Genomic DNA, 25,858 nt, shown 5'->3' on the forward strand with positions numbered 1-25,858 from the left:
CAATGAAAGTGCACACCTTAAAAAGGTTTCAGTTCTTGGCTACTTGCTGTCCTTCCTCTGAGTGCCACCAGGTCTCCCCCTCCAGGGGACATGGTCAAATGTGAGGCACCAGAGTACGTGAGAAAGTCATATCACACTCTCCACTCAACTGTGGAGAATATTCTGACCATTGGCTAGATCTGGGAAGGGGTTTAAAGTTTACCTCCTGTATTGTCCTTGGCTGGTGCCTTAGTTTGAGCGGGACCCCTGGACCCAAATCTGCCTATCATATTGTTCTACTTGTAGATTTCTAGGACCCTCTGTATCCTTTTATTTTGCTATTCTCCCATGCGTCTCTCATTTAGAGTCCCAATAGGATGCCTTCCCCTCTGTCCCAGTTTCCTGGTAAGTGAAGGCTTTCGTGGGACATGCCCCTTGGGCTAGTATGCAGATATAAGTGAGTATATACCATTTGATTCTTTCTGCTTCTGGGTTAACTGACTCATTAGCCAAGAAGAGACTTGATACCCTATGAGAATATATAGGGGGACGTAATCCCCCTCAGGAACAGTCATAGGGGAGGGGAATAATGGGAAAATGGGGGGGGGGAGGAATGGGAGGATACAAGGGATGGGATAAACATTGAGATGTAACAAGAATAAATAAATAAAATAAAATAAAATAAATAAATAAATTATATAATATGAAAAAAAAAAGTTTCAGTTCACCCACCTAAGTAGCTGTGTCTTAACACACTTAATTTCTAGTACTGTCTCACAGATATTTTGTTACACCATTTTAGTATATAAAATATGAAGTCATTTTCTTTTACTTGCTTTGAATCATGATGTAGTTGAATGTCTTCCTACTTCGAAGAACTACACTTCCTCTTCTTTAAGGAATTTGAAGAAAAAGAAAAGAGAAAGAAAGAAAGAAAGAAAGAAAGAAAGAAAAGAAAGAAAGAGTTGGTAACTATAGAACTCCAAACAGGATTTATTTTCCAATAGATAAGATCTGCTTCAGACTGATATGCTTCTCACCGTCCCCCATCCCGATCTCTTACTCTTGGTTGATTCTGGTGGTTGCAGGATTGTAATAGGAGAAGGAAAGCTTAAGAAAAATCTACCAGTAATGCCATTTGAGAGCATATGTGGCAATGTCTGCTGTTGGGATTCTGAGTAGTGGGCTATTTTTATGGGTTTCCCTGGAGATCTTGCTGCTGAGAACCTCTAAGTAAAACTGTCTAGTTGAAGCCAGGCCTTTTCTGTGCCACTTCTGCTTTCAATCTCCCAGGCACTGTTATAAACCGCTAATCAGCATCCTTGGCCTTTCCAAGGTAACCTAGCATGATGACTTTTTAAGGTCTCTAACATCAGCTTATTTGGTGAGTTTGTGCCTGGCCTCTGGTTTAGAAATCATTGGTATTTGTGAACAAGTATGACCCCTTACACAGCACACTTTGTGACAGACATCTAATTATTTTCTTGAGAGTTTTCTCATCATCAGTCTCATTTCAGTCTCCCTGACCATAGGTTAGAAGTCAAAATTTTTCAGCTCTCCAGCAACTTCACTGAAAGTAATTCTCTTTGTGGACTTTTCTTTTTTTCTTTTCTTTTCTTTTATTTATTTAATTTATTCAGATTACATCTCAATTGTTATCCCATAACTTGTATCCTCCCATTCCTCCCTCCCTCCCACTTTCTTTCACCCTATTCCTCTCCCCCAGGTCTAAGACCTAGGGGAACCTCCTCCCCCACTATATAGTCATAGGCTACCAAGTCTCATCTTGGTAGCCTGCTTATTCTTTCTTTGAGTGCCACCAGGCCTCTCCACCAAGGGGAGGTGGTCAAATATGGGGCATCAGAGTTCATGTCAGAGTCAGTAGCCAGAACATGGAAATAGTCTAAATGTCAGTTAGTTGAAGAATGGATAAAGAAACTGTGGTACATTTACACTGTGGAATACTTTTCAGCTATTAAAAACAAGGAAATCCTGAAATTTATTGGCAAATGGATGGAACTAAAAATGATCATACTGAGTGAGTTAAACCAGAAGCAGAAAGACTCACATGGTATATATTCACTTATAATTGGGCACTAGCCCAAAAGGCATGTCTCATGGAAGTCTTTGTGGACTTTTCAAATACAAGATCTTCAGTAGATTTGCTTTCTTCATTTGTGGAGAGTGGAAATGAGCTTGAAGGACTGGTCGCACAATTTGAAGCACGTTTCCTTGTATCTCCCATGAAGTGTTGTATTGTTCTGTATTGCATGTATTGTAATGTACATGAATTGCTTTCAGTCTTTCAAAAGTATTTATTTTAAGCTTCTTGTTATTTTATGTGTGTGAATATTTTGCCTACATGCATGTCTTTGGACCATGTGTGTACAGTGCCCGAAAAGGCAAGAAGGGCACTGGATCCTCTAAAACTGGAGGTTCAGATAGTTGTGAGCTGCTATATGGGTTTCAAGAATTGAATCCAGATCCACTGGAAGAGCAGCCAGTGTTCTGAACTTCTGAACCATCTCTCCAGCTCTGCTTTCTGTCTTTTGAGGAGCTTTAACATGCAATAAAGCTCACACACATCACCATACTTTCTGACGATTAAATAGAACACCCAAACAACAACATAATTCTCTCTTCCTGATCTCCCCTATGTGCTATAATTGATTAATTCCAAGGAGAAAAATAATACAGACATCTTGATTTTTATCCTCTCACTTGTATTTCCTGTTCCCACACTCCCTCCCTCTTCTGCCTTCTCCCCCTCCCCTAGACTTCTGACAGAAGGGAACCTCCTCTCTCACCTTATGACCACAGCCTATCAGGTCTCATCTAGGTAGCCTGACTTCCCTTCCTCTGTGTGGCTTCCTACCAAGGAGAAGTGATCAAATTTGGGGCACCAGAGTTTGTATCAGAGGCAGTTCCTGCTCCCCCATAACTGTTGAGAATGAGCTGTCCATTGGCTAGATATGAACAGGGGTATAGGTTCGCTTCATGCATTGTCTTTGGTTGGTGGAACAGTTTGTACAGGAAAAGAGTAGATCCAGCGGGTAAGGAAGGTGAAGAGGAACTGTGAACAGCAGAGGGAGGGGAAAAGTATAATCAGGATATATTATATGATAAAAGAATCTATTTTCAACATAAAGAAAAAAAACTGCTATTGCTCTTTAAAATACAGTTTCCTACAAGAAATGTTTTATTATTTGTGTGTTTAAATACTCACAATTTGGTTAAAAATGTAAGCATGAGCTTTTGTAAGCAAATTTATACTCATGTTTTCCTTATTTGAGTATCAGTGAATGCAGGTCGAGGAGATATGAACTTGATAAACATCAGTGGACAAACAGACCTATCTCTGACCTTCACTGAGACCTTGACTTCAACTGTCCAAACTCTAAAAGCATCATTTGGCCTGTAAATGTGAAGAAAGTGATTTCACATAGGATTTACATTCACCATCGACTCCTGTTCATCAGGTTTCTGAGCAATGTGATTATTATTTATATCTTAAAACAAAGTTCAATCACAATCACAAAGTCTAAAGATTCCACAAATGGCATAAAAAATTAGCAAGAACAATTAAATGTTCGAGGCTTTAAGAGAGATTCGTTAAAAATTTAAAATTTTAAAATTAATTAAATTAATTATTAAATTAATATATACGTTTATATTACTACATATGAATAAAATAAACTACATACAGCAGGAAGAACCATGAGATAATCAGGAGTTATATAAATGTTACATTCATAGTGATTTGGCTATTTGTATTTGTCAAACTTGAAGAAAACATCTTTCCTATCTTTTCAGGTCTAAATTTCTGAATGAAAATCAATGTCTATCATATCTCATCTCTATTAACTTAGAACATCTAACTTGATCTAAAAACATCTTAACCCCTGACCAACTAAGCTTAATTGTAAGACTAAACTATCTGGTCTTCATCAGAGACTTGAGAAGGAATAAAACTTAAATACTTGAGTGAACTGGAGGTGCAGGTTAGCAGCTTCCAAAATGAAAAAATGACTGAGACAGTTTACTGCCTCAACAGTTACCCAACACTCTCTATAACATTGGAACATCATCTTCAGCCTTCTAGCCCAATATCTCTGATAGACATATTTGCGAGGCAGGAACTATAGGTGTGTGTGTGTGTGTGTGTGTGTGTGTGTGTGTCTGTGTGTCTGTATGTATGTGTGTGTGTGCATATGTATGCCCTACGAGGCAACCAGATGATAGTAGGTGGACCAATAGGATGATACTGGGTGGGATCTAAAATAACACCAGGTGCACAACTAAGGTGAGTAACAAGGATAGTATGATGTGGGAGCAAGGATGTCAAGGTTTGTTTTCACTAGTCTGAAAATACCACTCAATTACCAGTAACATTAATAATCAGGGTTATTTTGAAAGAGTGCCATTGGTGTAGTGCCTAGTGCACACAGTACACTAGGAAAATACAGCAGACGATGAGAGGACCTACACTTTCTCTCTTGAAAACAATTGGAAAAATGGACAAAATATAAAACTAGATTCCTAACAGCATCAAACCAAAATAGCAGTCTAAAATTAAGTGAAAAGAAGAGCACAGAATCCATACAGAGTACAAAAACTCACATTATTCCTGATGGAGTTACAGAACCAAACACTCTGAAACTTTGCCTGGATATAATTCTGTTGGACCGGAACCAAAAGCCCAAAGCTCAGAGTTTGCCACCTGTGGGAAGCAGATAGTTTATCTTTCTCCTGTGAAAAACACAGGCACAAAAGTCTGTACAAGTTTTGGTAATGGTGACTGCAGGCATCTAACAAACCACCTGCCTACTCAGAGATGCTTATAAATAAAGTTATTTTGTTACTGAGCAGAACATGATGCATAAACACAAGAGAAACAAATTTGTTGAGGCCTGCTTTTCAGCCAAGAAGAAGGTTTACCTCCTGGTTGATACTATGCATCGGGAAAGGCTGTGCGCAGTGCCCTACGTATGTCAATTGAACTTAATTAGTGGATGGTGTCAACCGAGATTGCTATAGCCTTGCTAATTTACTGCTTGACTGCTCTAGCAATTACAGCCACAAGGGGTTGCCCAGCCTCCAATTTCCTTGTAGACTTGTCAATTTCTTTTATTGGTTGCTCAGTGTTGCTTCATATGTAGTGCTGTGTCACTGAGAGGAAGGTTGCTTAGGATTTATATAGACTACTTATTCTTTTCCATTACAAGCCCCCTTTTATAAAAAACAGATACCTCGTGACATTAAGTCTTCTCTGGCAAGTACTAATACAAGCATCCCAGGTGTCTTTGATTAAAATATGCATGGTCAACTTTTAACCATCTTCTTGCTTTTAATAATTTTTATCTTTATTTTAAAATGAATTTTTGTAGACAAGTAATTGGATTTACTTTATTCATTCAGTTCAGCTATCATTGCCATGGAGTGCATAGATCATTCACATTTAATACAATTAACCAGTGTGGATAGAGTCAAGCTACAATTTTGCTATTTTAATTATAATTTTTGAAAAGAAGAAAATTAATAACCCTATCATGAGGTGAATGCACACAGAGAAATCAACCACAACCAGTGTGTGAATCAAAAAAACATAATTATAGATATTCTAGGCTTTTTAAATGGTAAATATGTATTTTAAAACCCTTTATTCCATACCATTTTGTATCATCATTAAGTAAGATCATTACTTGCCAAAAGTGTTTTGCAAACTGACATATTTAAATGAAAAGAAAAAACACGACAAAGAATATGTTAACAGAGTATTTAAAGTCTCTGAAGCTAGAAATTGTTATCTGACCACTTTTTGAATTTCATTTTTAAATTTTATTTTATTAATTTATTCAGATTACAACTCAATTTATCCCATCACTTGTATCTTCCCATTCCTCCCTCCCTCCTGCTTTCACCCTATTCCCTTCCCCTAGGTCTATGACTGAGGGGGCCTTCCTCCCCCACTATATGGTCATAGGCTATCAAGTCTCATCTTGGTAGCCTGCTTATTCTTTCTTTGAGTGCCACCAGGCTTCCCCACCAAGGGGAGCTGGTCAAATTCCCCACCAAGGGGAGCTGGTCAAAAATGGGCTACCAGCATCCATGTCAGAGTCGGTCCCCACTCTACACATAACTGTGGAGAATGTCCTGTCCATTGGGTAGATCAGAGTAGGGGTTCGATGTTTACTACTTATATGGTCCTTGGTTAGTGCAGTAGTTTGAGCAGAGCCGCTTGGGCCCAGATGCACCCATCATGATGTTCTTCTTGTAGGTTTCTAGGACCCTCTGGATCCTTCTATTTCCATCTCCTATATTCTCTTACCTAGAGTCCCAGTTGGATGTCCTCACATCTATTCCAACCTCCTGGTAAGAGAAGACTTTCATGAAACATGCCTTTTGGGCTAGTGTCCAATTATAAGTGAGTATATACCATGTGTATCTTTCTGCTTCTGGGTTAACTCACTCAGTATGAACCTGACCATTTTATAAACAACTTGCCCATCTTTTCATTAGGCACATAAATTTAAAAAATTAACATAGAAGAAAAGCTGTGGGAAAATATTACCTACCAAGTTGAGGGAGGAGGACGTCTGTGTTCACCAAAGGCATTGACAAAATATATTGGATGTTGGGATATTCTTATATGTTTGCACTTTGTCTAGTTTCTTGACATACGATTCCTATGACTTGGAATTTCCCAAGGGATAAGAGAATCTTCTGTGTCCTAATGACAATCAGTGGCCATGACCACAGAGACCTAAAGGATGGGGATATTTTCTGTATCATCCCTGTATGTTCAGAGAAGAGGAGAGAGGTTCAAGGTTTTTTTTTTTTTTTTAATCACATCTCACGGAATCCAGTACTGTCTCCAAGTAGTCCCTAAATTTGTTGAATTCTAAGCCCAGCTGATATCTACAACATACTTGATTTGTTGGCATAGGTAAGACCTTACACATATTTGCGATCACTGTGTTTAGTACTAACTGTGTTGTAAGAATATTATAGAACAAGAGGATATTGTTTTGTTTCATTTTTAGAATCCTCATAGATGTTAAAATGCTTCACTAGAAGACAAATTTTGGCCACAGAGTCTCACCAATCAATTCTACCAACAGTATTATAGAAGAAGAGCCTTCTAGAAATCTTGAATGATAAAGGAAATGTTCTTCAGCTTATTTTATGAATCTACCAACAGTAAACGTAACTCATGATTCTTATAATTTCTCAAACATCTTTAGCATTATTTTGTCCTCCTCCACCTCTCTCTATCTTTATTGCCCTTCCTTCCCTTGTCAGCTAAATACCTGACCCCCCCACACCAGCTTTTTTTCATTTCCTCCTTCATAGTCACTAGTTGAAACACAGCGAACAACTGACAATGGGATGTTCAACCCCAATTGACACATCTACAAGTCAGTCCTCGCAACTAAGGAAACATCTAGGACGAGGTGGTGGAAAGATCTCCAGAGGATGAGGACATGGGCTGTGAGACAGTGTCGCCTACAGATGACAGTGAAGCTGTGCCCATGTCATCTCAAAAATATGTATGTTACTTAAACAAGAGTCAAAACCGAAGACACCAATAACATATCTGCATGGATGGGGGAAATCTCATTAGACCCTATGCCTAGATAGTCTTTGAACTTGTGATGCACTGGAACCATCTCCCAGATGATAGGATTAATCATATATAACCATTGATTTAAATGTGTTTTTTATACAAAATAAAGGGGTTCACTATGAAAAAAGAAAAAATATATATATGATTTAGTGAATGTACTAGTAAAACTGCATAAAATCACAGTATATGATGTAAACTAGAAGATCATGGAACTTTGGCATCTGTAATAAAACTTAGGTGTTAGACAAAAGCATTTAACTTAAAGTCAAGAATGAGTGAATCTGCACTAACAGTTCCTCTGGTCCATACTCTGAGAATGTGGCCACTTCAGCAAGGAAAATATCTATAAAACAACAGTTATAAATAAGGACTACATCATCGTTAACTGCGCTCCTTGACTTTTAGCTCAAATCTGGGTTTTTATTTAGAAACTACTATAGTTTCCAAATGTAGAAGTCCAATTGACGAGTTGACAATATTGGAAGAAATATCAGGACAAAATCAGCATGGAGAAGGAATCCTATAGGGAATATGTAGCTTGAAACTAACGCAATAAAACTAAGATATAACCCGAGCTGAGAGTTTCCTAATGGGCCTTCTGAGCAGGCAGTTTGCAACAATAGGCTGCACTTTTACTTGTGAAACTTCTACTTCTCTCAGATAGTCATGCTCCGATGCCCAGTCAAACAATATCCCTGAAACTGCTCTTGCATGATCCAACTGGACTTCGTAAGGATTTGTTACATTTTGCTCATCTCTTTCCCTTTACATTTATGAGTGTTTCTTTCCCTTCTCCTTCTTTGCTATCTGCACCATTTTTAAATTTCTTTTTAGTAAACAAAACAAACTTAAAGAAAACATCAGTAGTTTTCAAAATTGCACTCAGAAATAGAATGAGAACATTATCATAGAATATGCCACTTTTACTGGACATAATCCGAATGGTGTGTTTTAGTCATTCAGACACTATCAATTCAGAACAGGAGGTCACAATGTTTTGAATTAAACTTTGATCTTAAATATTGAGCTTAAGTATGTGTTTAAATGCTTGGTCACAGGGAGTGGCACTATCAGAAGGTGTGGCTTAGTTGGAGTAGTTGTTGTAGCCTTGGTAGAAGTGTGTCAAGGTGGAGGGGGCCTTTAAGGTGTTATATGCTCATTGTGCCCAGTATGGCACACAGTCTCCTGCTGCTGTCTGTGGATCAAGATCTAGAACTCCCAGTTCTGTCTCCAGAACCATGTCTGCCTCCACAGTACCATGTTTCTCCTTATGACATTAACAGACTAAAACTCTGAGACTGTAAACCAGCCCCAATTAAATGTTGTCTTTTATGAAAATTGCCATGGTCTTGGTGTCTCTTCACAGCAATAGAAACAACTAACTCAAATAATAATGGCTTTAGTGAACATATATCTTACAATCAAGATTATGCCAATGATGTTTCCTCTAGAAAATACTTTCTGAAATAGGCTTTATTAAATGAATGTATTTGCTTACCTCATTTTCTGTATTTCAAACTTAAACTGTTTCCCATTTAAATTTTTTAATTTTGAAATAACTACTTTTATAAAATAAACAATGTTCTGAAATTATTTGAAGGGGCACTTGACATCTTGTCAACTCTGTTCCTATCAAATTTTATTATTTAATACGTGTGCCACTGGGCATGCTCTTTGTGCACACCATTTCACCAAACCCAAAATTCTTAGGTCAACATACTTGTTAGCATTATATCATCTACTACTGACCGGTTCTATGACATCTAAACTGTTAAAGTCTACATTTGCAGACTTAGGCAAACAATAAAAATTGCTTTCTTTTCTATATGTGAAATTAACTTCTAACTCTGGTAGATAACACTCTTTTCCAATGGAACACTCTATTCCAGTCATGTCTTATTCAGTCCTGTCACCTCAGTGTGCACAATGCTGAGACTCTGGGAGAAAGGCATTGTATTGCCAAGAGCCACCCTGTTAAGGGAGCTCACTAGGCACGTAGGCTGCCTAGGAGGTGATCTGGTGTTTGCAAGGTCTTATACCAGGATGCACCCCCACACTCCAAACTGCTTCCAGCCTCTGACATGCTGTCAGGAGCCATTGATTTGGGGAAGTCCAGTAGGCATGAGAGATCTCTGGAGTTGGTCCAATATTTGCAAGGTCTGTATCGTGATGTACCCCAGAATTGCTTCCAACCTCTGACTACCCTGTCAATTGTGCTTTGCTGCATCTCTCTAAAATCTGGCATTAGAGCCAGGCATAGTGGTGCATGCCTTTAATCCCAGCACCCAAGGAGGCAGAGGCAGGTGGATCACTGTGAGTCTAAGGCCAGCTTGGTCTACAAAGCAATCCAGGACAGCCAGGACTACATTCATGGCCAGCCTAGTCTACAAAGCGAGTCTAGGACAGCCAAAATAACACAGAGAAACCCTGTCTCGAAAAACCAATAGTAAATACATCTGGCATTGATGTGACAAGTTCTGATTGAGCAAACTTCCTATAGGATCTTGTTGAAGATGTACTATTTGTTATTCAGATGAAATAATCCCTGATTATAGAATTCTTGTTTTGATTCAAATAGCTTTAAAAGTTAAAGTTAGTTTATGGCTGCAACAAATACCTTTGTGGACCTCCAGATGCCTCACTAAGGATAGCCTTGTAACAGATTTGTGGCTTCAAATAAGCCTCCACTGCAGATGGCACCACGAATCCTGTTATTTCACCATAAATATAGGCAAGTTTGTTTAAACTTCGCATGAATGAATGAAGTTACCTAGAGAGGTCTGAATTTACTTTGTTTCTTAGAATGAAAGACAGATAAAAGTGTTATCCTGAGCTCACTATGAACTAAGAGATAGCTGGATAATGTATACTTAGGTCCGTTCTAATTGATAAGTTGTATACTCTTATAAGTTTCAGACCTTAACAACTTTAGACCCTGTCAACTTTCGTCATTCTGAACTCACTATAAACTTATGTAATGGATACAAAGATAAGAAATGTTTAGCTTTTAAACATGTAACCGATTGTATTTTAGAATTCATCTGTTTTGTGATTAATTGTATTCTTTTGACTATGAGGTAATTCCCTTTTCTCAGAAGTATAAGTACTGTCTTCTACAATAAACGGGGCTGGGCAATTTGGGAAGCTTAACTTCAGCTGAAGGTAAGATGTCTGACTTCATCCACCTCTTCTCTTGATCCCTTTCTCTTGAATATGTGTGCTAAAAATTGGGAAACCTGACTTCAGTTGAAGTCAAGATGCCTAATTCCATCTACCTTTTCTCTTAAATGTATATGTGTGAGTGGTTTATTTTTTATTTCTCTCGTATTTCTTACTTCGCTGTAGATTCGTAAATAAGTTAGCAGACTCAGGGCCTTTTACCCAGCCTAAGTTTACATCAACTTATTAGAGATCTCAGCAAAGAGGCCTATCTACGGATCAAAGAGCCTCCTTTTATGACCCCCATGCAGTTTCTAGCCAGAAGTCGTTTTTCAGCCTCAACCTTAGGAAAAATTGTGGTCCATTTAAATTCTCCTCCTCGCCGCAGCACAGCCAGTCCCTAGAGAAGAAACCTTGGGCTCTTTTTCTCCCTTTTATCTTTCAGTCCTGATCTGTTGCCTGAGCCATCAGCTCTGGCCACCCAAGAGATGAAGCAAACTGGAAGGGCATCCGCATCCAGCCTCAGAGACCCTACCCTGGACTCTCTCCAGAGCACCAGCAGGGCACTAGCATTGTGTTTTCACTTCTAGACCCGCTCAACTTGTTCCAGGCATAGGTCTTCTCTCTGCAGTCCTCCTTACCACCAGTGCTTCCCTTGTAATCTCCTGAGATAGTGACTTGCAAGCCCACCCCCACCCCCCCCCACCCCCGCCTTCATTTCTCTCTACCTGTGCAGAACCAGCAGTTTCCTCTTAGACATCCCAACATCCCACTGAAGCTGCAGCTGGCTGTAGGATGCAGGCTCTCTCTGCTCTTAGGCAGAAGGACGCTGCTCTTCGCCATGGCTTGAAGCACTGCTTCTAAATTAAACTTTGAAGGAGAAACAGCATTTTCTTTGCCGCTTCAATAGAGCACAACCTTTAGCCAGGGATCATTTTCTTTCTCCCCTTCTTTTGCCTCTAAATTCTTCTAAGAGTTTAGGATATATAAAAACAAAAACATAGATGACTTCCATATTCTATCCTCCTACAGATTTCCCCTGAGGCACTAAAATAAGGAGCAGTGTGCTTTCTCAAGAGATAAAGGAATGAAGAAAATGGAGAAAGGCTATTTTTCAGCACCATAAATCCACCTTAGTGAAATTTCCAGATGATCAGTGATCACATTCCTAATACTGTCAAGGCAGGTGATGGTTCAGGCACATTGCTTTAATAATACATAATAAATATTCCCTTGGGACATTTTAGCTGCTGTGAGCCACAGTTGGTATTTATTTCTCTAACAGTGAGGTTAATTGCTACAAATATTCAAAGATAATATTTCTTTGAATGAGGGACAGAGGGCATTAATAGGAAAGAGATTTGTTCAAAAAGCATTAGGCAGAGTTAAAATTGTTGGCTTCTAGCCAATATGGACACATTATCATAAGGAAAATGACAAAGAACAGGATACATGTGCCTAGTAAAGTTCTTTGTGCATCTATTTGCTTCTTTTTTGTGTTGAAAAGGAAAGATGAAACAAAATGCACATTTTCATGTTTGAGGATATTTTCCAGAAGGAAAGAGGAGAGGAATTTATAACTTCTTTTGAAAGCCATGAAAACAAGAATATTCCTGATGTTCTGAAATGGTGTTAACAAATGTAAACTAAACCCTATCCTTCCTGCTTGACCTGATCCAACTCCACCACAGGACAGTTGCCAGGCAAGGGCATCAGTCCGAAAGGAGAACTGCTGGTGTTTGTGTGCCACATATGAGTTTTTCTAGCCTAACCCTGTGTGTGTGTGTGTGTGTGTGTGTGTGTGTGTGTGTGTGTGTGTGTGTGTGAGAGAGAGAGAGAGAGAGAGAGAGAGAGAGAGAGAGAGAGAGAGAGAGAGAGAGAGAAAGAGAGAGAAGGGGGGGGGGAGGGAATGTCTCTATAGGTTCCTTATGTATAAAATATAGGGAGTAACATCCAAGTTGATGAGTTGATGGCCTAAGACAACATGAGTTGACATTGATTGAACACAAACCAGGAAGAAAAATTTCTTTTTCTTGTTCCGCTTCCCAGCAATCAATGGTGGTCTGCCCTAAAGGCATGGAACCAGATTCCCAACAACCAGTGGTGGCCTGCCCTGAAGGCATGGAACCTGAATGTACAGCAGGGATTATAAACAGCAGGAAATCAGAGGAAGTCACAACTGAACAGCCAAGATCAACTGAATTTCTTAAATATTCTAAATTCTTTCCTTTGTTTCTCCCTGATTCCCAGTGTCAGATACACTCAATTGGAACTGATGGTGACTCTTGGTGTGGACTACTGGAGGTCTGGCAGTCTTTGATTTATCTATTTTTATATGACGATGTAACATTAGTCAGAAGAAATTTGGAAGGTATTAATCTGGGAGATGGGACTTAACTTTTAACTATTTAAAATAGATTAAAGCCAATAAAGGAGATGAACAAAGTCAAAGGGCTGAGCATAAACATTCAGTGTTATAGTATTAGTGAAAGAACACACAACACAGTGCAATAGATCAGAGTCCAGAAATTGACCACAAAAAGTCAACCAATCTTTTATGAAAACACAAAAGAAATTTGACAGAGAAGCATTGTTTTTTTTGTTTTGTTTTTGATTTTTGTTTTGTTTTGTTTTTCTTAAAACAAGTGTTGCTAGGTCAGGTAAGATAAAAACAATTCTAGACACATACTGAACACCTTTTACAAAAATCTAACTCATTATAGATAATGAATTCAAGAGAAATTCCAAATTGGATGATTCTTGAAAGGCTCAAGACACAGCATGGATCTGATGAAGTGGCTCTGTGGGTAAAGGCTGATGGCCTAAGTTCAGTCATAGTCCCTGGCCCCTGCAAGTTTTCCTCTACATGTGAGCTGTGGCATATGTGGGGACACACACACACACACACACACACACACACACACACACACACACACACACACACACATGAAGGAGAGATAAACCTGGTTTTTAGGATTCCAAGTGTGGGATTGGAACGGTCTCGTGAGAGAACAGGTGAGGTTAATTCACTAGAAGAGCAACCACCTCGTGCAGGAGCTTAATTGTTGCCAGCTGAAAAGATCCTGTGAACAGACTCTGGGAGGAGATATACAGATGAGCCCAGGACTGGCGGTGGGGGCTTTTTGGAGACTTGGGATAGATTTGGCTGTTCATTGCTGCACTTCAAGATGCTCCTAGAGAGAATGGCTCAAGGGAAGGCTCCGGCTCCTGCTGAGGTTCTGGGTTCTGGTTACCCCAGGTTCCAGCAGAAGAAATCCTGCGCCTCACGCCTGGAGAATCATTCCTCGGAACTGATATCCTTAAGGTTTTGTTATTGTGTCCATTAATCTTCATTTCCTACTGTTTTGGTTAGTCGGGTTATAAGTGACCTATGCTCGGTCACTAGATTGTTAATAAAGTACATTGGTTAAGAAAAGTGAACCTACATACACACACACACACACACACACACACACACACACACACACACACACACACACACACACAGGAGTAGGCTAGAAAAACTCTTATATCTGGGTTGAAGTGCACGATGTAAAATTCACAAAGACTCAACAGAAAGTTAAATAAAAACGTAAAAAGACAGTGATTCTTACTTTACAAAATATTTTTTTTCTTTGAAAGCTTCATGCCTTAATACAATGTATGCTAATCATATTTATTCACCACTGCCTCCACTCTCTCCTTCTAGGCCTACCAATCCTATCCTCCTCCTAACTGCAATCCTCTAATCTGGTGTTATTAATAACCACATAAATCTAATTATTGCTGCCATATGTACATGGATATATGGCCATTCATGGGAGCATGAACAATTTCTCTGCTGCCAAATTCCCAAAGGAGAGTGTCTCTCCCTCAGGAGCCAACAACTTTGAGTAACTCCTCTGATAAAGTGCTGCCTTAGTGGCATCTCCTGCATTCAGTAGATTGCACTGCTTCTCACAACTTATAATTATTGAGAGAATTAGTATGTGGAACAAATCCAGCATACTGGGCTAATGTTGTTCAATAGATTATTATAGATATAGTGATTCTTCTATATCTATTTTCTGTCATAGAAGGCTAGGATAAATTTGTTTCCAGGTAATGGAATGCTTTGAACTAAATATCTATAAGTTTCTACCTACAGCAAGACAGGGAATTTAATAGTTTGACTTTTCCTGATAAATATTACCAATATGATTAATTATTTATCTACTTTTGCCCATCTTGATGAGCAAAGTAAGGGCGGACAACCTTCTCTTCTATCTATTATTAAATATACAAAGTGTGGTTGAATGCTGTCTGCAGGGTAATTGTTAGGATGAGTTGGTGACGGTCTGATGTGTATATATGAAGTGATTATTAGAAGAATGACAATGGGCTATTGTTTTAGATATGTCTTCTTAGGCTTATGCTATTCATATTTTTTTTCAGAAAATTCCAGATAAAATTGTGGAAGTCAGACTCCTGAAAGCATCAAATGATAGTAATATACAGCTGATGAGAATATTTAGAGTCAAATGTCTTAAATCTATAATATGATGCGCTATCAAAATGATGACATAAAACTAAATGATGTAAATTCTTAAATATAGAATATGGGGATAGCTTGAGATGAATGTGGAATTGGACACAGTATTTTTTTAACTAAATATATTTATTTTATTACACATGTATAAAATAAACTACATATAAGGACACAGTATTTTAAAAATAGTTCTCGTAATATTATTTTGATTACAAACTACTACAAAAATGACATAATTTTCTTAGCAATTAACACCACTGAATTCTAGCTTGGAGTACAATAATGATCACATAAAATCCACAATAAGTCCTGCTTGATCCAAACCAGACAAATATATTTATCATATTGATGTGAGTTTATACTTATATGCTGAGAAATAAAGGGAAATTATTACATTTTTCCTTTTAATAAATTTCACCCAGTATAAGTCTTACATACATTTGCATGTTCACACATACATATGCACACACATGTATGTCACACACAAAGAGAGAGCACACACACATATACACACACAGAGACAGAGAGACAGAGACAGAGAGAGATAGATAGATAGAGAGAGAGAGAGAGAGAGAGAGAGAGAGAGAGAGAGAGAGAGAGACAGAAACAGAGAGAGAGAGACAGAGAGAGAGAACTTTTTAACCATTCCTACTTTTAAGAACCATTTTAATTTTGAGATCCTAATTCAAAACTACTCACTTTGGTTATGTCACAGTGACTAATGGTCTACCATCCATCTCCCAGTCAGGAAACAAGAAGAGAATTTCCAGGTAATTGCTGTTTTTAATCTACAAATGACAAGGTAGAGTATAAAAGAAACCCAAATGTTGGTACTGTTTCCAAAAAACGCCTTTCTCTTTCATCCCTTTGTGCTGGTTCTTTCATCTTATATAACATCCATAAAGAACAACTAACTTCAAACCAATGAAGAGAGCAAGAAGGAAAGGAGTAACACTGGACTTGCCAGGAATTACCATTTTTTTAGTGTATTGCTCTACAGTTTAGAGTCTGTTTAAAGTTTTCATACTGGACTTCTCTATAGAACCTAGGCTGTCTGTTTTCTCAGGCTCCTCCTACCTCAGGTACCTGAGTGCTGTTGGTATAGGCATATTCTAATGTGCTCAATTTACTTTCTGGAATATCCAGGGCCTTTTGTCTTCGATTCCTGTTTTCTACTTTTCAGAATATATCCCTTATCTTTTACTTTAGAGTTATACATTATTCTGGCCACATGTGTATACATAAAGGAACTATATACCCAAATTACTAAACACTCCAATTATTGACTTAAAATATAAAAATATAGTGTAACAGGAAACCATACTTCAAGTACTTTAGAAAAACGCCTTTGATAAAAATGCCTTTTAAGCAATTACATTTCATTATCATTTTCAACTTTTTCTCTGGTTATCCAAATTTTTTATCTTAAAAAATTTATTACAATCATTCTCATAGTTCATTGACAGAATAAAATGGACAGTTCTTCCTTTAAGAGTAAGTTTATTCTAGAAAATACAGTGACATGTTTTATGGTTTCTTCTCATATGTGCACACACCAATACCAAGAGATTGGGAGTTAGACATAGCCATGGCTAGGTAAGAAAGGTAGTAAACTGTCAAGATGGCTGCCTTCTTCCTCACCCTCCTGACTTGAGACAAAATTCTGGCAGCTAGCAACAAAGTCCCCTCTCCCTATCCATCTGCCCCCTAGGGATTCTGTTTAAACCTTCTATCCTCAATAGCACAGCCACACACATGTGTACAGATGGTCTCCAGTTACAATTTTGAATTTGGTGGTGTAGCAAAAGTGGTAGGAATTCAGCAGAAATTGTGATTTGAATTTAAAATTTTGATCATTTCCTACACTAATTGTACCTAGTGTGTCACTCATTGTGATGTTGGGCTGCGGGTCACTGCTGAGGCACAAAAATCACAGAATCACAAGGGTTAAGTGACTGATAGCCTCCAGAGGACTGCGCTGCTAAGCGACCACTTTAGGTAGGTTAGGTGTACTAAGTGCATTTCCAATTTTCATTATTTCAACTTATGACGTCATCCAGAACAGTGCCATACACGGGGCGGGAATAATTAGGTAAATCAGGAGCAGGACGGAAGCGGAAATAGGTTTTAAATGTCAATTCATAAGGGACTTGCTAATACTGTCAGCCCATTGCTATGTTAGCCAAAACCCTGAAGGAAAACAAACCTGCAGCTAGTTAGGGTCACACTGCATATCTGGAGCCTAACAGGCTTAGTGGCAAAGGAAGGGCAGAGTCTCAAGGCCTAATCCTGAAGACAGCAATAGGAAGCTGAGCAAAGATGATTCTGTTCTTTTTTTTTTTTTTTGAGAGACAGGAAAATTGCCATAAACTATTTTCTTCCCTTTTTCCTTAAACTCACGTCCTGAGATTCTTTCATAAGCCATATTTTGAATCAGCACTATTCACTGAGCAAAATAAGATTGGGCCCATAGGGCTGGCCTCCCTGAGAGCTTCATGACTTGTGGGACAGTCTGGTGGCACAGTCCTATGTCCACACTAAGCTCTTGCCCAGATCTGTCAAAGGAGGATTCCCATTGGATCCCTACTTTGTGAACGGATGAAGATGTTTGTTAGAAAAACTGTTTTCTCACTCCTCTGGTTAACCTCCCCCGCCCCCAATAGTGTTAAATAACCAGTATTTCCTATTGCAGGTTTCAGGGATGCTAGAAAATTTGTCTGCTTGTTCTAAGGAGCCATACAGCCTCCCTACAGTTTCTGTGTTTCTTGTAGTCTAACTATCTTTGGTATAAAGAAGACACTAGCCTCCTAACTGTAACTCCTGGTGTGCATGCAAGCTTGCTGAGCAGATGAACGCCATTAAACTAATTAGATATTGATTCAGGTAAAATGAAGTGACTCTAATAATGTACTCCTCTGAATGTACCAACTTATATGGTTAGAACTGCAGAGAGACATAGGAATCCTTTGAATGCTTCAAAATATTAGTTAGCTGTTATTTATAGATGAGGTAAAAGCATACCTACTTACTAACAAAATATGCCAAAGGGTAGGAAAAATAGAAGCTATAAGCTTTTAGGCCAGAACAATATACCAAGCTACGTGTGGTGGTGCATACCTTTAATCCCAGCACGCCAGTGAGTTCCAGGATAACCAGGAGTATGTGAGACCCTTTCTCAAAACAAACACACATACAGTTCCACATATTTCCTCCAGTTTCCCCCCTAATAACAGGGATTTAGCACAAATGTTTTTGGGACTACTATTAACACTGTATCTTGGTGGAATGTTTTACATTTCTATCAGGCACACTAATTTTCTTTATTTTTATGCCATTCAAGGCATCTATCACATTTAACCCTGTACATTGTTTAGCTCTTTCCTTCTAGGACTTTCCTATAGCTAGTATCCAAGGAAGACATTAGTTCATTTTCATATGGAAAACAAATACCTTACCTATTGCATAGCAGATTTCTCAGTCCTTCTGTTGTTTCTGCAAAACTCAGGGGCTGGTGTCTGGCCCCTGCAAAGCTGAAGGTACCACTTATTGGAATGATAAATTGATACATTTCCAGTTACTTTCATCACATAAAGTTGTAATCATTTACATGGAGGTGGCGAGCATAGCAGAGCATTGTTGATAGTGTCAGGGGTTGGCTATTTCCCATGGGGTGAGTCTCAGGTTGAGCCAGGCAGTAGTAGGACATTCCCTTAATCTCTGATCTATCTTTATCCCTGCACATCTCGTAGGCAGGGTAAATTTTGGGTCAAAGGTTTTGTGGGTGGGTTGGTATTTCTCTCCTTCCAATAGAAGTCCTGTCTGGCTAGAAGATGGCCTCTTCAGTCTCCATAGCCCCTGCTACTAGGAGTCTTAGCTTGAGTCACCTCCATCTCCTCCCAGAAGCCTACCTTGTTACAGATCTCTTTGATACAGGCTTATCTCAGAGATGGCCCCCACCCCAGTTTCCCTTTTTTTCTCAGAGCCTTCTGCCCCCTCCACCCACACTTATTTTATAAAGCTGTGTGAGCCAGGTTTCCTAGTTAGTAGGTATAACAGAAACAGATGTGAACACAATTAGAATGCACTCTAATGTCTCAGATGGGCAGCCCTTTACAACGCTTGATACAAGAAAGTGAGCACCGGGTAAAGTGTGAACTGTGGGAAAGAAAATTAACCTGAGCTTGTACATTAACTTGAGCAGTCTGTGCCTGGAGTCACGGGTGGGATGTATCCATGTCATCGTAGTGATTTTGTAGGCATCATCTTGGTTGGCTGTGATATCCCTGCTCTAATAAGAAAATGTGGTTGCAAGGTTCATGTTTGTATATTTGCCAATATGCCTTTATCTTTTAGGCAATGTCTTACTACATTGCCGAAGCTGGCCTTGAATTTGTGGTCACCCAACCTCAGCATTCAAAGTGCACCAGTAATACAGTGATGTCTGGTTTCAGTGAGAAAAAAAATTGATTCATAAATTATTGATGTAAACTAGAATGATAGAAAATTAACAGTAAGTCAGCACGTGGCTGGGCAGGTAAGACTCTTCATAGGAACTGCATTTCCATTTACATGGTAACTACTGGCGAAAGGCCTTTTTTTCCCATTAAGGCCCAGTGCTAACAGAGGCCCTAGTTCGTAAAATCTTTTAAGAATTCTATTCAATCCATACAAACTGTTGGAACATCGTGACGGATAGCTGGAACATTTGATACCAAAATGTTTAGTAGAATATCTCCTGGGCCCATAGACCTTTGCTGTTAGTAAAGAGAAACTGCAGAAATAATGTGTGTGTGTGTGTGTGTGTGTGTGTGTGTGTGTGTGTGTGTGTGTGTGTGCATGTGTGTGTGTGCGTGTGTGTATGTGTAAATGCTGCATTGTCAACTCACAAGATGTTGTATTTGACTGGCCGGACAGATCTTGAGGCAAGGCCAGATTAATAAGATGGGGAAATCAGCTTCAGTTTATTTATTTTTATTTTTTTAATTTATTCTCTCATGTATTACATTCCAACTACAGTTTCCCCTCACTCCTCTTTTTCTGATCCTTCCTCCTCACTTCTTTCCTCCCCCAATCCACTTCCCTTCCTTTTTTTTTCCTAATCCCCTTCAGTTTCCCTTTATAAAAGAGCAGTCTTTCCAGGGATATCAACCAAACATAGCATACCACGTTGCAATAAGACTAGGCACCACCCCTCATATTAAGGCTGGACAAGGAACCCAGTAGAAGAAAAGGGTCCCAAAAGCAGACAAAAGAGTCAGAGTCAACCCCTGGTCCCACTTTTAGGAGTCCCACAAGAACACCAAGCTACACAACCATAACATTTATGCAGAGGGCCTAGGTCAGATCCATACAGACTCCATGAGTGTAGGTTCAGTCTCTGTGAGCCTCTAGAAGCCCAGGTTAGCTGATTCTGGGGGTTTTCTTGGGGTATCCCTGACCCTTCTGGTTCTCACAGGCTCTCCACATCCCTTCCACAGGATTCTCTGAGCTCTGCCTAATGTTTGGGTCTGGTTCTCTGCATCTGTTTCTGTCCATTGCTGAGTGGAGCCTCTCTGATGACGATTATGCTAGGCTGCCATCTACAAGTGTCAGCTTCAGGTTTTTTTTTTGTTTGTTTGTTTGTTTTTTGGTGTGAGATGTTCCAAAATGTTTGCAGATGTTTTAAAGTAGCCACATTCATTTTTATACTATTTATTACTTTTTGATTATAAGACACTTACTAGAAATCACAATGTAACAAATACTATTTTTTTTTATGAGGAAAATGGGTTTGGGACAAAAACCTCAAAAACTTTAAAGGCAACAAATGATGAAAACTTAAAAATTATGGCTCAGTTTAGCCCAGGGTAAGGAATGAAGAAGTGCACACAGCACAAATTAAAAATGTTTAATCTTCTAATTTTTTGTTTGAAAGAGGACTTCAACAGGTTGTAAGTGGGCCTGTTAATTATTGTATGGTGTGGAAAGACAGCCCAGTGGATAGCGCAGAAAGTAGGCCCATCAGATCCAAATGGATGTGGTCTATAGGATGAGGTGGGGCAGCTGGTGGGTGTTTCAGGGATGGGTGTTGTATCCTTTAATACAGCTGGGGGTGGCTAGGCATAGATTTAAGCTGCCTCTGTGCTTCTCCCAGAGGACAGGAAGTGAAGCAGGAGCAAGTGTGACATCTTCTAACCGCCTTCCAGGTGTTCTGGAGAAGATTGGCACTTCCAAAATCCATTACCTAGACCTGCTCCCAGAAAGGTTTTGCTATTTCATTTCAGTGAAGGGCTGTGCAGTGTGCTTATACTGTTTGCTGTCACATATGAACGTATACAGGGGGAGGAAATCCCCTTCAAGAACAGTCATAGGGGAGGGGAATAAGGGGAAAATGGGAGGGAAGGAAGAATGGGAGGATATAAGGAATGGGATAACCATTGAGATGTAACAAGAATAAATTAATAAAAAATTAAAAAAATAAACCCCCCCAAAAAAGTTTGATGTTGAAAATGGATATGAATTTTCCTCGGGAAATATTGACTATTGTATTTTAAGATTTCGTATTCTAGCCAATTCTACAGTTTCATTCTCCACATTTATATTTTCAAGCCATCACGAATTCATGTGGTGTGTCATGAAACATTTTTTCTCTATATGGATAAGTCAACATTAAAAAAAAAATAACTTCACTCAAGCAGTTTCTCTTTAGTTAAGTCATAATTTTATTTCTGGCTCCCTGGCATCTCCTGGTTCGTCTCTAGTCAATTGCACATCACTGCTCTCCTTTAACTCCTAATGAATGTGTGTGGCCTCCATGGGAGCCTTGGGCTGATTTACTTACTCCTGTCTCCATCCCAGAGTATCCCAATCCCCATTTTTCCTAAACTTGTTTTTTATTTGTGTTTTCAAATTGCTACAAATTTTGGTTTTACGACAAGCAGTTATAATATGTGCACATATAAATATTATATATGTATTGAAGCGGAGTTTCATGTGGCTTACAAGACATTATGGAGTCCATATGTCCTTGACATTGTGAACCTTCTGCTTCCATCTCTCAGCTCCTGGGACTATAGGGTTGAGTGTTTTTTTTTTTTTTTTTGTTGTTGTTGTTGTTGTTTTGTTTTGTTTTGTTTTTTATGTGGCTTTGGGTATGAAACACAGATGCTTTGTTAGTGTCTGGCAAGGACTGTAGCAATGGAACTACATCCCCAGCTTCATGGCTTAATGTTGTTATGGGAATCGTGTTTGGTTTATAATAAAAAGTTTTAGAAAAATCGCCTTTGGATATCAATTACATTCTTTCATGTTATTCTTGTTCCTAGGAAAGTTCCTAACCTATTTACTTTGTTCCTCTGTTTGTAGCTGGATCAGTTCTGAGTCTTTTATTTGCCCAATCATATCACTAGCAAATACGGAGAGTTCCCAAAGTTTTCCACCAGATCTTTATTTTAGAACTTCGTGACCTCTAGCAAAATAATCAGTAATGGAAGCGATGACAGGCATTCTTAAAGTGACAGGCTCTAATGAGGACATGTCTAACAAGTCCTCAGTTTATGTGCTGTGTGCTCTTATTAATCAGAACCTTTTCAAATTGAGCTAGTAAATTTTTTATTGTGACTGAGAAAAGGTTACTTTTAATTAACAGTTAAAATAAGCAAATTGCTTCCTTTTTAAATGTGGTTTGTTCATAGATTTTGAGACAGTGTTTGCTCTGCAGCCTAGACTAGCCTGAAACAATTATTCTTCCACTGCAGCGTCCTTGGTGCAGGAATTGCAAGTGTGGACCAACCACCAGTTCCAGTTGATTATTGTTTTTAATTAATGGTTTTATTTTTTATTGTGTCAGTGTTAATAATGTATTTTTCTAGAAAACTGCACATGTAAACTAATATTTAATTAATTAACTAGAATTTAAATCACCTTCATAAAATAGTTAAACATTCACTTCCCGTTTAGCAGATCTTTGTTTGAAGTAGATGCAGGTGTGTAGCCTGTTTGGGTCTTGAAGTCACAGTTCCGTTTCTCTGCCATCTGAGGGCTGGGCTAACAATTGTGCATGAACACATTTGGCTCAACTCCATATGCTTTTAGTACTATGCGTCCTTTCATATATTTTTTTTTTTTTTAGCTTATTAGAAGTTATTGCTTTTCAGACTGGTTAATATAACTCTTAGTCTGCTAAAGCTCTTTTTCTTCCAGAGTGCCACCTTAACATTATTGGTTGTCTTACCGTAAGTCTTCACTGAATAAACTAGACTCTTACTTTTATTGTTCGTATTTTCATCCTTCAGAGTTTATTTCTTCATGATTTCTACTCCAACCTGGATCTTTGCTCTTTTATTTTCAGTTTTTTTTTTGTTTGTTTTTTATGCTTAGAAAGGCTCACAAATTTGTTACTCATAACTTCATTATGAACATTTTGTAATTTCCAGTTTGAATAATCTTAATCTTTGAGAATCATTAATGTTTGGTGGCTAAAATCCTGGGCCCTGGAGCATAATTTAGTGGTTAATCTACCTTTGAAAAATGGATAATTTAATTATTATTGCTATGTTTCAGATACTTCATCTAGAAAAAGTAGAGAGCAAAAGTTCTGGGGTTGGTCTGGTGCTGTGTATTTTAATGTTAATTACTGGTCTCCAAGACCTATACCTGTCCTTCTTGTGTAAACCTTGTTTTACCTAATTTAAAGCTCCCAGTCTATCAATTAATTGGCTTTTGTGCTGATAACTCCACTTGTCCTTTATTCTTTCATGATGCCACATTTTATTTAAAAACATGTGTATGTAAAACTATAAAGGTACTCAAAGCATGTATTAGCAACTTACCTATTAGATGTCTAAAACAGATATTTGAACCTCAGTGTTCAAAATTAGCTTTCTGAGAATTTGCTGTCTCTCCAGGAAAAGATGGCAGGTGATAAAATAACTTGGTAACTGTTTGAAGAAGTTGTGAATATTTTTACAATACTCAACCAAGTATTATTATTGTACTTTAAAATAACTGCATTAAATAGACTATGTTTGACTAGATAGTATGTGAAAGGAAAAATTAGATTTGTCAATTCAAATGAATAGTTACATTTCTCACATTATGTCTTTCAAAGATGAAAAACTGTAGTGGTGATGGACTGCCATGGCATCCTCAAAATGTTCTTAGGAAGAAAGAAAATTTAAGATGAAATGAAGACACACTCATGTGCCATGTAAAAAAAAAATCTTGAATTTAAAACGAAAGCTTGCAATAGAAATACAATCATACAAAAAAGAATGCTGTCTTTAAGATATATCATGAAAAGTGAAACCAGCCTTAAAATCACCACTCCTGGCTAATGGAAATTAAAATTGCCTAGAACGGATGGACTTGCAATTGCCCTGTTAGTATAGAGAAAATTGATTCTGTACATTTTTAAAATTTTGCAAATATCACCCTTAATTCTATCAATGATAAAATAGAAAACATCTGAGTCCATTTTGCAGCTAGAATATACAGGAATATGGGAACATAGAGCAGGTGTTGCTACTTTGCCCAAATCTGAATACTTTATGGAAAAGGTTGCTGTCAGAATCTATATGTTAGCTTTGACAAGGGAAAAATTCAAATTTAATATCTCATCTTTAAACTAATATTTTAATTTGCTCTCTGAAAGGCTTATACGTGTATACAGATATATACATTGATCGTATCTGCCATCACTACTTCCCTTCAACTTCTTTTATGTCACTTTAAAGGTTGACACTAGAATCAATAACAGTAGCATTTCTAATGGCAACCTTAATCCTTCCAAACTGCGCCCTGTGCATTGGCTGCTTACAACCCCTCACTTTACTACATTTTCTTGTTATCTTTCTTTCACCCTTTTCAATTTTTTCACCAACAACAACCACAACCCTGACTACTCAGCCAGGTCCTTCCATCTCCGTTGTGATCTGCTCTCTCAAACACAACCAACATATTATCCTTTAATGATTAAAGTAGAACCAAATGCTAACTTGTTCTCTGAAGTAATGCACAAATGCACAAATCAATTCTTTCCTTCAAACACTCCACGTTTAAAATAGAATGAGAGCTGGTAGTGGAGGCAGAAGAACTGCCCTAAGTTTGAGGCCAGATTGCCTGTGAGTGCCAGGCTACCCTGCCTTACATCAGAAGACCGTGTCTCAACAAACAAAACAAAGAATCAATGGGAATTGTCAGAGACGTGCTCATTGAAATCTGAAGAATTTACTAAATCAATTATTAGCTTTGATGCAATTCAGGTTTCAGTAAAACAAATCATTCAGTAGAAGTAAAACTGAGAATAGAACCATAATTCCATAGATGTTTACATACAAGGCTATAGTTAGAAATATATTACTAGTGCTTCAAGTGAAATGCGAATTTACATTTAAAAAAAATCAAAGTTATCAGGTTTAGGTTAAAATAGACCATCTGGATTTGGTGTTCAAATAAATTATCTTTTTAAAAACACATGTAGATAGACATTTACTTTTATTTATAAATTTAGACCCAACAATATAGGTATTCAAGTTTGTTGAATACAAATAGCCAAATCACTATGAATGTAACATCTATATAATTCC

This window comes from Acomys russatus, chromosome 8 (assembly GCF_903995435.1).
Source record: "Acomys russatus chromosome 8, mAcoRus1.1, whole genome shotgun sequence".
NCBI lineage: Eukaryota > Metazoa > Chordata > Mammalia > Rodentia > Muridae > Acomys > Acomys russatus.